Here is a 13,637-nt window from a genome sequence, read left to right on the forward strand (position 1 = left end):
TCGATCAAAGAGCATCTGTCACAGCCAATTTTAGATTTAATCTACACCCTCAGAAGTGACATTGTTCTTGCTATTTATAATAATAATTATTATTTATATACTCGTTTTCCTTGCATATTTATGTATGCTTAGCAATATTTAATGTAAAACAATAAATTCTATGATTAGATTATTTTCCCTTTTATCTTACTGTTTTATGCATAAGAAGCAATATCACCTAACTGAAATATTTATTAGGCCACCACACCATGTCTTCCCAGAGGGAGTACAGGCTGTTTTGCTACATTGGTTGGATCATTGATCTGTGTGTGTGTGTGTGTGTGTGTGTGTGCGCGGGCGAGTGTAAGTTAATGTGTTGACCAACAGAGCGTGCCCTCAGCTGCTGCCGGTCAATAGAGGTAATATTTGCTGATTAATTTTGTAGCCGCTTCACAGGATGAGGTAACTCTGAGCGGATACTGTGTGCGGGAGCATCGTGTGTCACATCCGAGAGGTCCGCAGCAGGGAACCCTGCCAGCCACAATAGGTGCTGAAAAGAATTTACCACACCTACTCAATTCTGCGGTCAGGATTATTTGACTTGGCTATTGTTTGGGTTGCTTTCAAGGCGACAGGTCTTTAATTACAGCAGGAAACCTGTTTTGTATCATTGGAGATGGTTTAATAGGCTATTGTTTGGCTGTTCTACAAATGGCCGTGCTGATAAGATAAACACGCTCTGTTTATTTATACCTACTAGCCAAAGAATGGTTTACAAACCGAAGAATGGAGTTAAAAAAACAAGGAAGCTTGAATGGCAGACTTTCCATATCAGCCATAATATTCCTAGGTTCTAAAATTGGAGCCCCTTTCAACATATGGTGGTACTGATGTGGTCTGGGTTTATCTCTTTGTTTATTTGTCTGTCTCTAAACCCTGCTGTAACTTAAACTTTTATATGATCAGCATGTTAGACATGTGTTTCTTAATATTTGAGGTTATTTTAGCAGTATGAGTATGCCATGAATACCATAAAGATATAAAGAGATAAGTAATAAGTTAATGTAGCAGTTAGGCAAAGTAATTTTCAGGATGCATTACAGAATAAAAGCTTTGCCTGTCAGGATTTACTAAAGACACGCAGTAAAAATTGAGTGCTGAAAATGCGTGACATTATTGCAAATGCATAGGAGTTTTCCTTTTAGACGCAACATTTATGGGAGGAGATTATTTAAAAGATTCACGCAACGTGATTTACTAAGGTTTTGCGCTTGTCAATTTACTGGTATTTGCGCCATTATAAACATACAATCTGATTCATTCGCACAGAGAAACGGGGCGTAGCACAATGCACGTACTGTGAATGAATCCACAAAAAGACTGCAATATTAGGTTTCAAACAGAGATGGCGATAGAGGGGCAAAAGTTAAACATTGCATAAGAAAAATAATGCTGAGTTTACACCAACCACGTTTTGGGCGTCAAAATCGCGTCTACCGCGCCTAGTTTGCCACTTGAACACTTTGAATGCATTCGTGCGTGTTGAACGGAGTAGACACGTGGAAAAAGCAAGCATTTGACGCGCGTCAGAGGCAAACTCCGTTTCTTGTGGGAGGGGCAAGTGCTATGCGGTTGTCTGTTTGCAAGATGAATGATTTTGATTGTGCATTTATCGAGAGAGTTACCAGTTTGTATTTGGTAACCTTATAGGGGGGAAATAAACAATGCGGGTCGATAAACGTCACGTGATTTAAAAGTGAAATGTGTATAACAACGTACCAGGTTGCCCAAAGTCCTCACTGACACTCTTCCAAGCGAGGTCCTTTTTATTCCTGTCTCCTCTATAGAAATAAAAACTTGTGTCATATAGCTCCGGTGCGTTGGTTGAATGAGTGACTCCAGGCGGGGCTGCCACCACAGCGGCAAGCAGGCTCCTGATTTGTTAACGCGGTGCGAAATTCCACCAAAGTTCAAATTTTTCAACTCGGGCATGTTATTAAGTGTTAATACTCTGTCAAATAGTTTTATAACAGTGTCATGAATATTCTTCAGTTCAAAATGTTTTTTTTTTTTAAGTTTACTCCAGGTGTTAGAGAAAAAAATCAATCATCCAATAATTATTATTATTAAAATTATATTTTATGGCATTTGGAGACCGATTAACCTAAAATTAAATGAAAACAGTACAATAATGGGTTAAGCCATGCAGCGTTGGATCCATATCACTGCAAAAACAGTTAATTACATTTAATTAATTATTTAAATTAATTAAATGTTTTGTTAGTTTTTATTCTTTTTCATTGTACACATACATAAACTTAGGTATTACATTTGGACGTGTCTGTATTAACACTTATTGACATTTTAATGATAAGTTCAATTTGTACCACTGTAGTTGAGGTCAAGAAAAATATTCATGATGCTGTTATAAAACTATTTGACAGAGTATTAACACTTAATGACATTTACATTGCCAGTTTAATGTAATGTTAACCCATAAGCTAGGTAGTTTCTTAAGTTTGATAATTATTATATTATGTCATGTGTATGACAGATTTATGACAAGTTATGTTGTATTAGTTTATGTCAAGTTGTCATCTTAGCATTAAAAATGACATAATTGAACATTATGACACTTAATGACAGTTGTCATAAACCTGCATAAAATCTCCTTTATGGTCATGGCACGTGTCATGTCATGATTATGAAGGTGTCATGTCAGTCTTATGAACACCCCTTCAAGTAAAGTGTTAACAAAAAGAACATTCAATACTTTGTACTTTTGGTGTACATGCATGTTGTTCAGGGTAGGTTTAGGGTTAAGGTCAAAAGTGTCTTTACATGAAGATACGTTAAGGACGAAGTATGGTAAATTTTTTATCTGTATGGTCCTCCTTCAGTGCGCGCACTGCCAGATTTTTGAGACCCAAAAAAGACGCAAGTATGCGTCTACAGGAGAATGTAGAATGTAGCCACAGAAATGCATTGCATTTTGTCGCAGTACGCATGCACTGTCTGTGTACACGTATGAGTAAGAAAATGTATGCTTTGCAAAGCTGTGCATTGAACCGTGCCGTGCACATATGTTCGTGTACACGTAAACAACAGACTATACTACGGGCTTTAAATCTTAAGTATATAAAACAAGTTGTGTACACAATCATTACATTGTATACATGTGTGTTAGTACATATTAAAGACACCTAATGTAAAATGTGACCCAATTTGTACTTTTTACATTTTTCAAGGCAGAAGATTTGTCTTTTGGTCCGCATTCCAGAAACTGTTTTCATCCAGCTGTACATTTTTCTGTACTAAAAAGTGTCAGCTGGACAAAGCGGTGTTCTCAGCATGCTGATACAGCATGCTTTGTGGGAGAGGTATTGAGTCACATCTTCACTGACCTTTGTCCGATATCTCTCCTGGTGGTTTAGGCAGAGCACGCACTTGGAAACCTAATTTTATATGTGCAGTCTTGTGTGAGAAAGTGAAGGAATAGGAAATGGAGTATGAAAAGAGCTCGTCAATCTCTTTTCAGAGACAGATAGGATAAAGGTCACAACCTCTAACTGTTTCTCGTTGTCTCATCTGCTCTCCCAGTTTAATCAAAACCTTAAGGGAGCTCCCATCTTCTCCAGTACATATGTTGCCTTAGGCTGTCTGCTGTCAGTAACGCGCATGTTGCGTTTTCAGTGGTTAAATGATCTGCTTAGTTCATTTGATTGGCAGCTCAAGTAGATAACTAAATAAACCTTGTCAATGTTTGTGTCTTGTAATGTTCCCTTTGGGACCAAGAGGGAGTTTCTTTGATGGGTGAGTTAAACAGTGTTATGGCGGTCTTTGCATTGGAATTCTTAAAGGTCACTATCATGTGGGGGTATCATTATTGTTTTTTCCCTAATAATCATACGTTTTTGTATGATTCACTTTGTACGAATTCATACGATTAAGCCAACTCGTAAAATATGTACAAATTCACCTTACAGTAGATCAGGATGGATTATTAGAAAAATGCAATATTAAAGCCACACCCCTTAACCCAGCATCAATGGTGGAAACGTATATTACTGTGTATTAGGGTTGCATAACGATTAATCGTGATTAATCTATTGCAGAATAAAGGTTTTTGTTTACATTATATATGTGTGTGTACTGTGTATAATAACTTTGTATAAATAAATGCACACACATGCATGTATATATTTACGAAATGTTTACATGTGTATATACATTTGTATATTTATGTATAATTTATATTATATATAAATATAAATACTTAATATATAAATATATTTTTTTTTCTTAAAATTATACATGCATGTGTGCATATTTATATATACATAATTATTATTCACAGTTCACACAAATATATGATATTTGAATAATATATAAAACAAAAACCTTTATTCTGCAATGGATTAATCGCGATTTATCGTTATGCAACCCTACTGTGTATAGAGATGTAATGATTAGTGGTTTAATGATACACCGTGATAAACGGTTAGTATTACCACGTAATTTTTTTAATTACCATTTAACCAGGCTAGTGTCACGGCTCAAAAAACCCTTTATTCATGTCTACTCCCATGTGTTTGTGATGACAGTGCTTCACTTACTGAATTTAAATCCCAAAAAAATTCACATTTAGGAAAATCTAACATGTTTACTTGATATTTCTTTAGACAGATCCATCTTTTCTATTCATTTATCATTTAATGATGTGATCTGATGAGTTTAAATCTCCTTTCTACTTTGATTGTTTCTCCACGATTGCTGTGAGCAGCTTACGTCGTGCAGCTTACTCCTGGGTCATAAAGTACACCCGACATACAGTACACACACATACACAGACAGATGACTTGCTGATTTGTCCTGTTTATATGAAAATCTGATTCACTCACTTGTGTTTCATCTGAACTAGATGAACATTTATCTCACGACCCCAAATGTGCCATGATTAATGTTATTTATTTGATGCTTATGCGAACAAAAGAGCACTTACATGTAAAATCAATTTTAAATTTGGTTTGCATCGGTACTTTTTACGTTTCTAGAAATTGTTCGCAAAACCATGATTATATTGATAACTGTGGTGATTTTGGTCAATATAACCGTGATGTAAAACGTTCATACCATTTCATCGCTTAACTGTGCATAAGATAAAGTTATTGCTATGAATTTCAAAGCGCAGTTTATAAGAACAGCAGAATATATGGGCTGCACAATTAATCGGAGAACTAATCGGGATTACAATTACAGGTGAAACAATTACATAATCGCCAAAAGCCTAAATGCAGGGTTCCCACGGGTTCTTAAAATCCTTAAAGTTTGTGAATCTAGGGGAAAATATTCAAGGCCCTGGGAAGTTTTTGAAAATATACAGGTCATTGAAAGTGCTTGAATCTAGATTTTCTAAATAAACGCGACTTATAGTCCAGTGCAACTTGTTTTTTCCTCTTCAAACACATTTTTGACTGATGGGACTTAAACTCCGGAGTGACTTATAGTCCGGAAAATTTGGTAATCGACAAGAATAACCGCAATTACAATATCAAGGTGCATAATCTGCAATTATGATTTTTGTCATAATCGTGCAGCCCTAGCAGAATGCAAAGCTAAACTTAAGGCCAGATCTGGGACAATGCACAGTGTGCATTTTTCTTGAACAGTAATAACATTTCTTGGACAATTTTAAGCAGCAATCTTTAGAATGTCTCCCCAGGACCAGATTTAATGCAGTCTTACACAATGTGGCTTTTATATTTCCAAATAAATGTCAACATATAAACATAATGTGCTGGTTTATTCTGCAACAGTAAACAATTGCTGTGAGTCACTCGCAATGCTGGAATTAAATGTCAGAATGGAGGCTGTGGAGAGTTTATTATATAAGTAAGAGATAATAGAGGTAGTGGGGCAGATTTTGGGTGAAGTTTTGTTGGTGAGGTTATGGCACAGTGAGTTTGTTGAATTGAGGACTGAGAGCAGATCACGCTGGGATGATGAGGCAGTGATGAGGTGCTGAAGCTCAATGGAATGGATGAGTGATGCTGAACACTGCTTGCTTGTTTTATTCAGGAATGTGATGGTTTTTGCTGTCACCATGAAGAGAAATATCAGAAACAGCTGTCATGAAGGCGTCATTTTTTGCAAACAAAAACATAATTCTTACGTTTTTATCATCATCAATATTATGGTCAATGTCATTTATTAGATGTAAATATTTTGTATGTCTTAGTGTTTGTGAAAACAGAAATGGCATTTCTTCAACATCAACTTTATAGGTTGTTTTTCTCTTCAGTTCATAGGAGGAAACTGTGATCTCTAATAACACCCTGAAATGAAACCAAACCATCGCTATAATTCCTCCATTTCACCCATCACAGAAAGATGTCTCCCCCGACACCAGTCTGTACGCGCCTGGTATTGCTCATCATGTCGTGAGAGGTGGTCTTATTATCCCACAAGAGAGTGAAAATACTGACAGAAGCAAACCCTGCTGGTCTTAGCTGGTTTAAGCTGGTCTTCTAGGCTGGTAATTTCTGTGTTCCAACCTATCCTCTCCAAGCCATGATGTGACTGTTTAGGTCCATTCCCCCAAATATGACCTACATAAGCATTAAGTTACCGTCTCTACTGGCAGTAGGTGAAACTTTCGCCTATGGTAATCATAAAAAGATGAAATGCAATGATGACATCTATTGGGAAAGGATTTTCAATTTAAACCACCAGGATTAACTGTATTTATATGACACATTAGATTAGATTTATGCATTTTGAGCTAATAACGTAACTTATTTATTAATATAAAACACAGCATGCAAATAAAAAAAGTATATATATTCCAAGATTTATATGAGGAACAGATGCAAAATACACGTGACTGCGACTTTTAATGGCGTAATGTGTTTTATATGATTGAGAAGTGTTTAGGGTTAGGTACTCAGAAATATCTTTTTATAAAGATAAATGTTTATAAAATCATTTCTAGTTTTATAAATGGAAAGAATAAATGCTTCTTGATCTGATGCATAAGGCAAACGACCTTGAAACGTAAGCATAGGTCGTAATAAGCTGCTTACAGATGCGACATATGGGGTCATTTTTTGGAGGACAGTCTCTTGTGTTCATATGGTTTTGCTGGTCTCCCAGACTCATCCACTTACAGGTGTCCGATAAGCCTTTAAAACCCGCAGACCAAACCAGCTTGATGTCCACCTAAGATCATCAAATCACTTTAAGCTGTTAAACCTTTTAAGCAATAAAAAAACCTTGAGAATAAACAGGAAAATGTTTTGTATATGATACCATTAAACACCTATCTAAGTTGTAATTGAATTGATATATGGGCTATTTGTTTATGCTCATTGAGGCTGGTATTACTAGAATTTCCTTTATATTCATCAGTTAAATATAAATGAGGTTTTATTATGTGATGTCAAAGCCCATTAAATATTCGTAAAAGAAATGACTTTATACCGTGATGGAACCATTTTATATCATATTCCGCTTCTCTCCTGTTTTTCTCTTTTCGTCTCTCGCTCTCCTCTAAATGAGAGTGAGTCTATTGATTTAAGAGGCCAACAGATTTTGATACATGAGTGTTTAGGCGTCCTGTACCCTTTCACCATCCAAAAAGGTTCAGCCACTGATTACTTTACCGTCTTGCTCTCTCATTTCTATCCATTTCTAATGCCTTCTAATAGCACTCTTTCTTTCTTAGAAACTGTGGGGGGGGGGGGTTAGAAATGTCTGTATGTGGGTCACATATTTTTTCCAACTTATACCAAAAAGTACCTTTGTAAACTTCTGGGTCAAGCTGTTTCATTCATTAAGTGTGAAAACAGTTCTCGCTCTGTTTTTTTCTCACTGTGGCTCTTGAATCCTCAGATTTCTCCTCTCTTGGGATAGTCTTCTTGATTGATAACTTCAACTAGTGATGGTGTGCCTTGAGTAAGACTTTCTCTTATTTTCTTATTTTTTAAAGCAGACTAAATGTTGAATCATCAAAAGCACAGACTACTTAACTACACTTCTGTGATATGAATTATTATTCATGATACATGAATATTAATGATATATTAATGAAATATATTAAATAGATGATGCAACCAGTAGTTTTCATTTGGATAATGAAAAACGGTTAAGTGGGTGCTAGCTTACAGTATCACAGTTAGTTGGCAGAGATTTCTGCATGGCCTTAAAGCTGCCATTTTACATGCATGGCTAAAAAAATTTTGTCAAGTAATCAGAGCATTTAAAGGTGGAATGTGTTGAATCTCTTGACAGAAATGCAATTACTGTATACACTTACCTAAAGGATTATTAGGAACACAATACTAATACTGTCTTTGACCCCCTTTTGCCTTCGGAACTGCCTAAATTCTATGTGGCATTGAATCAACATGATTTGAACTTTGTGACATGGTGCAATCCTGCTTGAAGTAGCCATCAGAGGATGGGTACATAGTGGTCATAAAGGGATGGACATGGTCAGAAACAATGCTCAGGTAGGCCGTGGCATTTAAACAATGCCCAATTGGCACTAAGGGGCCTAAAGTGTGCCAAGAAAACATCCCCCACACCATTACACCACCACCAGCAGCCTGCACAGTGGTAACAAGGCATGATGGATCCATGTTCTCATTCTGTTTACGCCAAATTCTGACTCTACCATCTGAATGTCTCAACAGAAATCGAGACTCATCAGACCAGGCAACATTTTTCCAGTCTTCAACTGTCCAATTTTGGTGAGCTTGTGCAAATTGTAGCCTCTTTTTCCTATTTGTAGTGGAGATGAAGTGGTACCCGGTGGGGTCTTCTGATGTTGTAGCCCATCCGCCTCAAGGTTGTGCGTGTTGTGGCTTCACAAATGCTTTGCTGCATACCTCAGTTGTAACGAGTGGTTATTTCAGTCAAATAAGTTGCTCTTCTATCAGCTTGAATCAGTCGGCCCATTCTCCTCTGACCTTTAGCATCAACAAGTCATTTTCGCCCACAGGACTGCCGCATACTGGATGATTTTTACTTTCCACACCATTCTTTGTAAACCCTAGAAATGGTTGTGCGTGAAAATCCTAGTAACTGAGCAGATTGTGAAATACTCAGACTGGCCCATCTGGCACCAACAATCATGCCACGCTCATAATTGCTTATCACCTTTCTTTCCCATTCTGACATTCAGTTTGGAGTTCAGGAGATTGTTTTAACCAGGACCACACCCCTAAATGCATTGAAGCAACTGCCATTTGATCGGTTGATTAGAAAATTGCATTCATGAGAAATTGAACAGGTGTTTCTTATTTAAGCAATAAGGTACGAGAGGCTGTGCTGTATCGTGAATAAGTAACGGCTGAAGGGCGTTGTTAGGCACGACGCGAAGCGGAGTGCCTGCAACCCCTTCAGCCGTTACTTATTCACGATACAGCACTTGCCTCGAGTACCTTATTGCTTTTATAAAACGGTTACCACACAACATTAAAGTAAAAAAAATATTAGTGCAACTTTCATGAAGTTAAATCAATAAAAGCATTCCTTCCGCTAGAAAAAATAGTCCCTGAATGCAAACAACAACATGAAAGCTCAAATAAAAACAACAAACTGTTCTCAGACTTTGTCTCATTATATGTTTGTGTTGCTAAGGGTGTTGCTAAGGGCGCAGTGATATTAAATAGAACCGTTGGGTGAAGCGGTCATAGCAGTGTTTTATTGTGAATAAAGCACACCTATTGACCAATCAGAATCAAGGATTGGAACTAACCGTTTTATAATGTCCTTTAGTTGAGTGTATATATACATACCTATATTATCAGTGGTGTATAAATACCCTAAATAATAAACTGTATTGTTTATTACCTTAGAATGACCTGTTTTATCCACATACATCACGGGTCGCCTTACATGGAAGTCGCCGCCATGTTTCGTCAGTAGCCCTAAATGGACACACTGTTCTACAGAGTGAATTTCATCCCTATGAAGTCTGATTTTAAAGTAATATGATTAAATAATTAAATATAATGATTTTCAAAAAGTAGAGGAAGGCATTGAAATGCTTTTCCCATAGACAGTTAAATAAAACAAGTCCCAAACATTATGCACAATTAAGAAGAAAGAGCTGATTATTGAGGTGCTCCATCTCACATCACATGACCAGCCAGGCTTAAAATGCACATGAAAATCTTGTCCTGATGGATGCTTTGATAACAGGTTGCCTGGTGCCGAGCTAACGTATAATTACGTTGAAGGGTAGTGCGAGCAGCTGTGGAATTTTTACCATTGAAATAGTCTCTATCTTTTAGAGGCAATGTTGAACTAAATGCTGCCTGCAGGGTCATATATGAGTGCTTGTGGATTTAGTGTTGAGAACAGGTTTGTGGTAACAGTGGCAGGCTTTTTAATAGCAATGAGGGATTATGGGTTGTCAAATAGGACAAATGTAAGTTTTTTTTCACACAGTGTAAGTGTAAGACATACAGGGAATTTATCTTTAGTGCAAAAGTAAGCATCTTTATTTACACCCATTACCTTGTAATCTACACGATTTTTAGCTATTTAAAGTCTTACTGTTGGTTCATACCAGACGCGAGTTCAGAGTTTTGCGCGAGTAGATTACATACGAAGTCAAAGCAAAGACGCGATCAGACGCGTCCTCGTGTGGGGAACTGCGAATGAAGCGATATGGGCAGCGCGTTTGCCACGATAACACGAGTTATGATTTCTCTAGTGCCAAGAAAGGTCGCCTCAAGCGCGTCTTCGCCCAAGTTGAAATATTGAACTCCAGCGAAAAATTTGCATGACACGAAGTTAAATCCTGTGAGTAATGTAGAGCAGTGGTTTTCAAACTGGGGGCCGCGAGATGGTGGCAGGGGGGCCACAGTTTTATGACATTTTATGAAATACATTCATTTATCATGAATTCTGTGTAATTAAACCTAAGGCTACTAACCAAAAGCACTACTTTTTTGTATAATAATTTTTTTTTTATTAAAATGTTGAGTTTTAGAACAGTTTTTTGTCACAAATTTTCCTTGGGGGGCCGCGAAGGAATGCACCGTACACAAGGGGGGCCGCACGCTGAAAAAGTTTGGGAACCACTGATCTAGAGCGAGTAACGCAATGCCCCGCGTTTGGTGTGTACGTAGCATTATGCTGCTTTCAGACCAGCCGCGGTAGAGGCGTCAAGCGCGAGTGATTTCAATGTTAAGTCAATGTAAAGACGCATTGACGTAGCAGAAGCCCCTCCCATGACTTGAATTTCCACGTGAATGTCTCGATGTCTAGAATTTCACGCGTGGCTTTCGCGTGCGAATGAAGCGAGTAAACTCAAAATGTTCAAACGGCAAACTAGACGCGGTAGACACAAATTTGACGCCTCAAACGCGGCTGGTGTGAACCCACGGTAAGGCCACCATGCCACAATTAGATTTGTTGTGTTTGCAATGTTATAGTGATCATATATAAATGTTTCTCAGTCTGTTTAATACATCCAGAAAATACAGGAAATGTGTATATAGTATTAAAAATTTTATAAAAATGTTGGGTCAAGTTTTTAAGGGTAAACTCCCCTTCCACTTGAGCAATAGCAGGAAACTGCATGATCTCTTAAACCTAAATAAAATTAAAGCCTAATTTCTAATTTTAAAGAAATTAGTCTTTTTGCTTTATTCTGCTCTAAAACACTCAAGATGTGTTTAGTGCCAAGAGAGGTCACACTAAACACTGACTTTGCCTAAAGAAGACATTTAATCCTGAAATTTTAATTTTAAATTTTATTTGTACATTTTTCCTGTATTTTCTGTTTCTTAATAAAATAGATTGAAAAATAAATATGGATGGACATTACAACTTCTAAAACAACAAGTCTGGTGGTGGTTGGCTAAGACTTTTGCACAGTACTGTAGATTATTTCTTAAATTATTATTATTTTTTGCTTAAAATAAGGGCATCAGTTAAATTTTGGATTGGGTTTAACATTTCACAGTGCATGTGAAATTGTCCCATGCTTCCAATTCACATTTAAAAAATGCACTTAGTTGGTAAAAGTCGTGCCCCTTTATTTCAGCTGAGAGGTGATTTTTAATCAGCTGGATTGCTGAGCTGTGATTGGCAGAGAGATTGATGACTCATGATGGGAGTGGAGGGTGCTGGGAGGCAATTTTAGTCTGAGAAAGTAGATTTGTCTCTCAGTACTTCCAGCACCGGTCTGCACGTATTGGTTTTAATCTCTCTTTCCTTTTTCTCCTTTACTTATTCCATCAAATCTTGATTTAAACTTCCACAGTCTGTGGAGCGAAAAAGTAAAATCCCTCTTAGGGGTCACTATCAGCTCCTCACATTTAACTTTTCATTTTGGCTTCTTTTTGTTCTTAAATTTCCTACACATTTTCATTTAAGGAGGATCTGGAAGGTTGTACTCAGACCTGTCATCTATAAGCATTTATTTTATGCAGGTGTGAGACTCTTAAACTTTTCCGAGACAGCTAGCGCCAGAAGAGAAGTGGTAAAGTAAGTACTTTTTAACATACTCTCTCTGGATTGTGGTTTTGTGTGTTATATGCATGTCAACGCAGCCTACCTAACATACACGTGTTGAATTTTGCCTTCCAAGTTCTCTCAGTTTTCAGCTGCTTTTCATCTTTGTAATTGCCAGACACATTTCAGTTTGGTTAGGAGATCTTTTTGTTGTGGTTATAATGTATCTCGTATGTAGCCCATATGATATACAGAGAGGGAAGCGACACGCAAAAGGTTAGAGCTAAAGGCATCCACAGCCTGTCATCTCAGCTGTTAAGATTAAAACAGACTGACAGCACACACATCTCAAAGTATCTCACAGCTGTGCGACATGCCTCCTGCTTTATTTTTAACCTATGCTGTTGTCTATAGTATAGTGGTGGGCCAAGCCATCATATAGTGGTTAGCATAGTATGTGGTGTTTCTGTATATTTCTTTCTTTAAAGTTCAGGGTTACCATCCTTGTTGCTGTAATTCTGTGTTCAAAGACAGGATATATGCAGTATATTTTGTTTTGGTCTCGTGTTGAAACTATTTATCTGTGTTGTACATCTGGATTGGACTGTAAATCGTGACAGTGCATTCCACAAGGACTTGTAGACGTCTTTATTTATGGTGCTCGTGTGTAAAGGATTGTGGCCCATCCTGCACTTAGATTTTATGTGATGCCCTATGGTATCCTGCACACGCCCTATATGTGGCTTTTCCTGTAATATGTGCGCACACACGAATCAAAGCATCATAGACAGATAATTTATTCTGACTGTACCACCCACAATATTCCCACACATACAGATAATATAGAAAAATCACAAATGAGATCTCAATGAGATTGCAATGCCAGCCATCAAATTAAATGCAAAGCAAATTTGCTTAAGTCTCCAGCTTTTCCTAAAAAAAAAAAAACTCAATTAATCTCATATGCGTGTTAGATATTGTTTCTCAACAATGTCCCAAGCTGTGTTTAGATTTGCCAATATTGTAATGTCAGAGTTATAAAACTAAGATGCCTGAGCTGTCCTATACACATTCATTTTCAGCATTATTTCGTCATTTTATTTTCCCTAAGCAATTTTAATTCAAAACATCTGTTAATGCTTAAACATGACAAAGAACATCATTAAGGCATCTGAAAGACCAATAAA

General features: G+C 37.2%; 1 protein-coding gene across 3 annotated transcripts in view; it reads left to right on the top strand.

The window, feature by feature from the left end:
• prickle2b (prickle homolog 2b) overlaps positions 1-13,637 on the top strand; it is a 100,956-nt gene that overhangs the window by 38,415 nt on the left and 48,904 nt on the right. The window contains exon 1 of one of the 3 annotated variants that reach the window (XM_055184205.2): positions 12,173-12,483. The exons of the other annotated variants lie outside the window; for them this stretch is intronic. The gene's annotated coding sequence lies outside the window, so the exon portion shown is untranslated. Of the gene's footprint in view, positions 1-12,172; positions 12,484-13,637 lie in introns of those variants that run through there. 3 annotated transcript variants of the gene reach the window in all.

This window comes from Misgurnus anguillicaudatus, chromosome 14, assembly GCF_027580225.2.
Source record: "Misgurnus anguillicaudatus chromosome 14, ASM2758022v2, whole genome shotgun sequence".
Classification (NCBI taxonomy): Eukaryota; Metazoa; Chordata; class Actinopteri; order Cypriniformes; family Cobitidae; genus Misgurnus; species Misgurnus anguillicaudatus.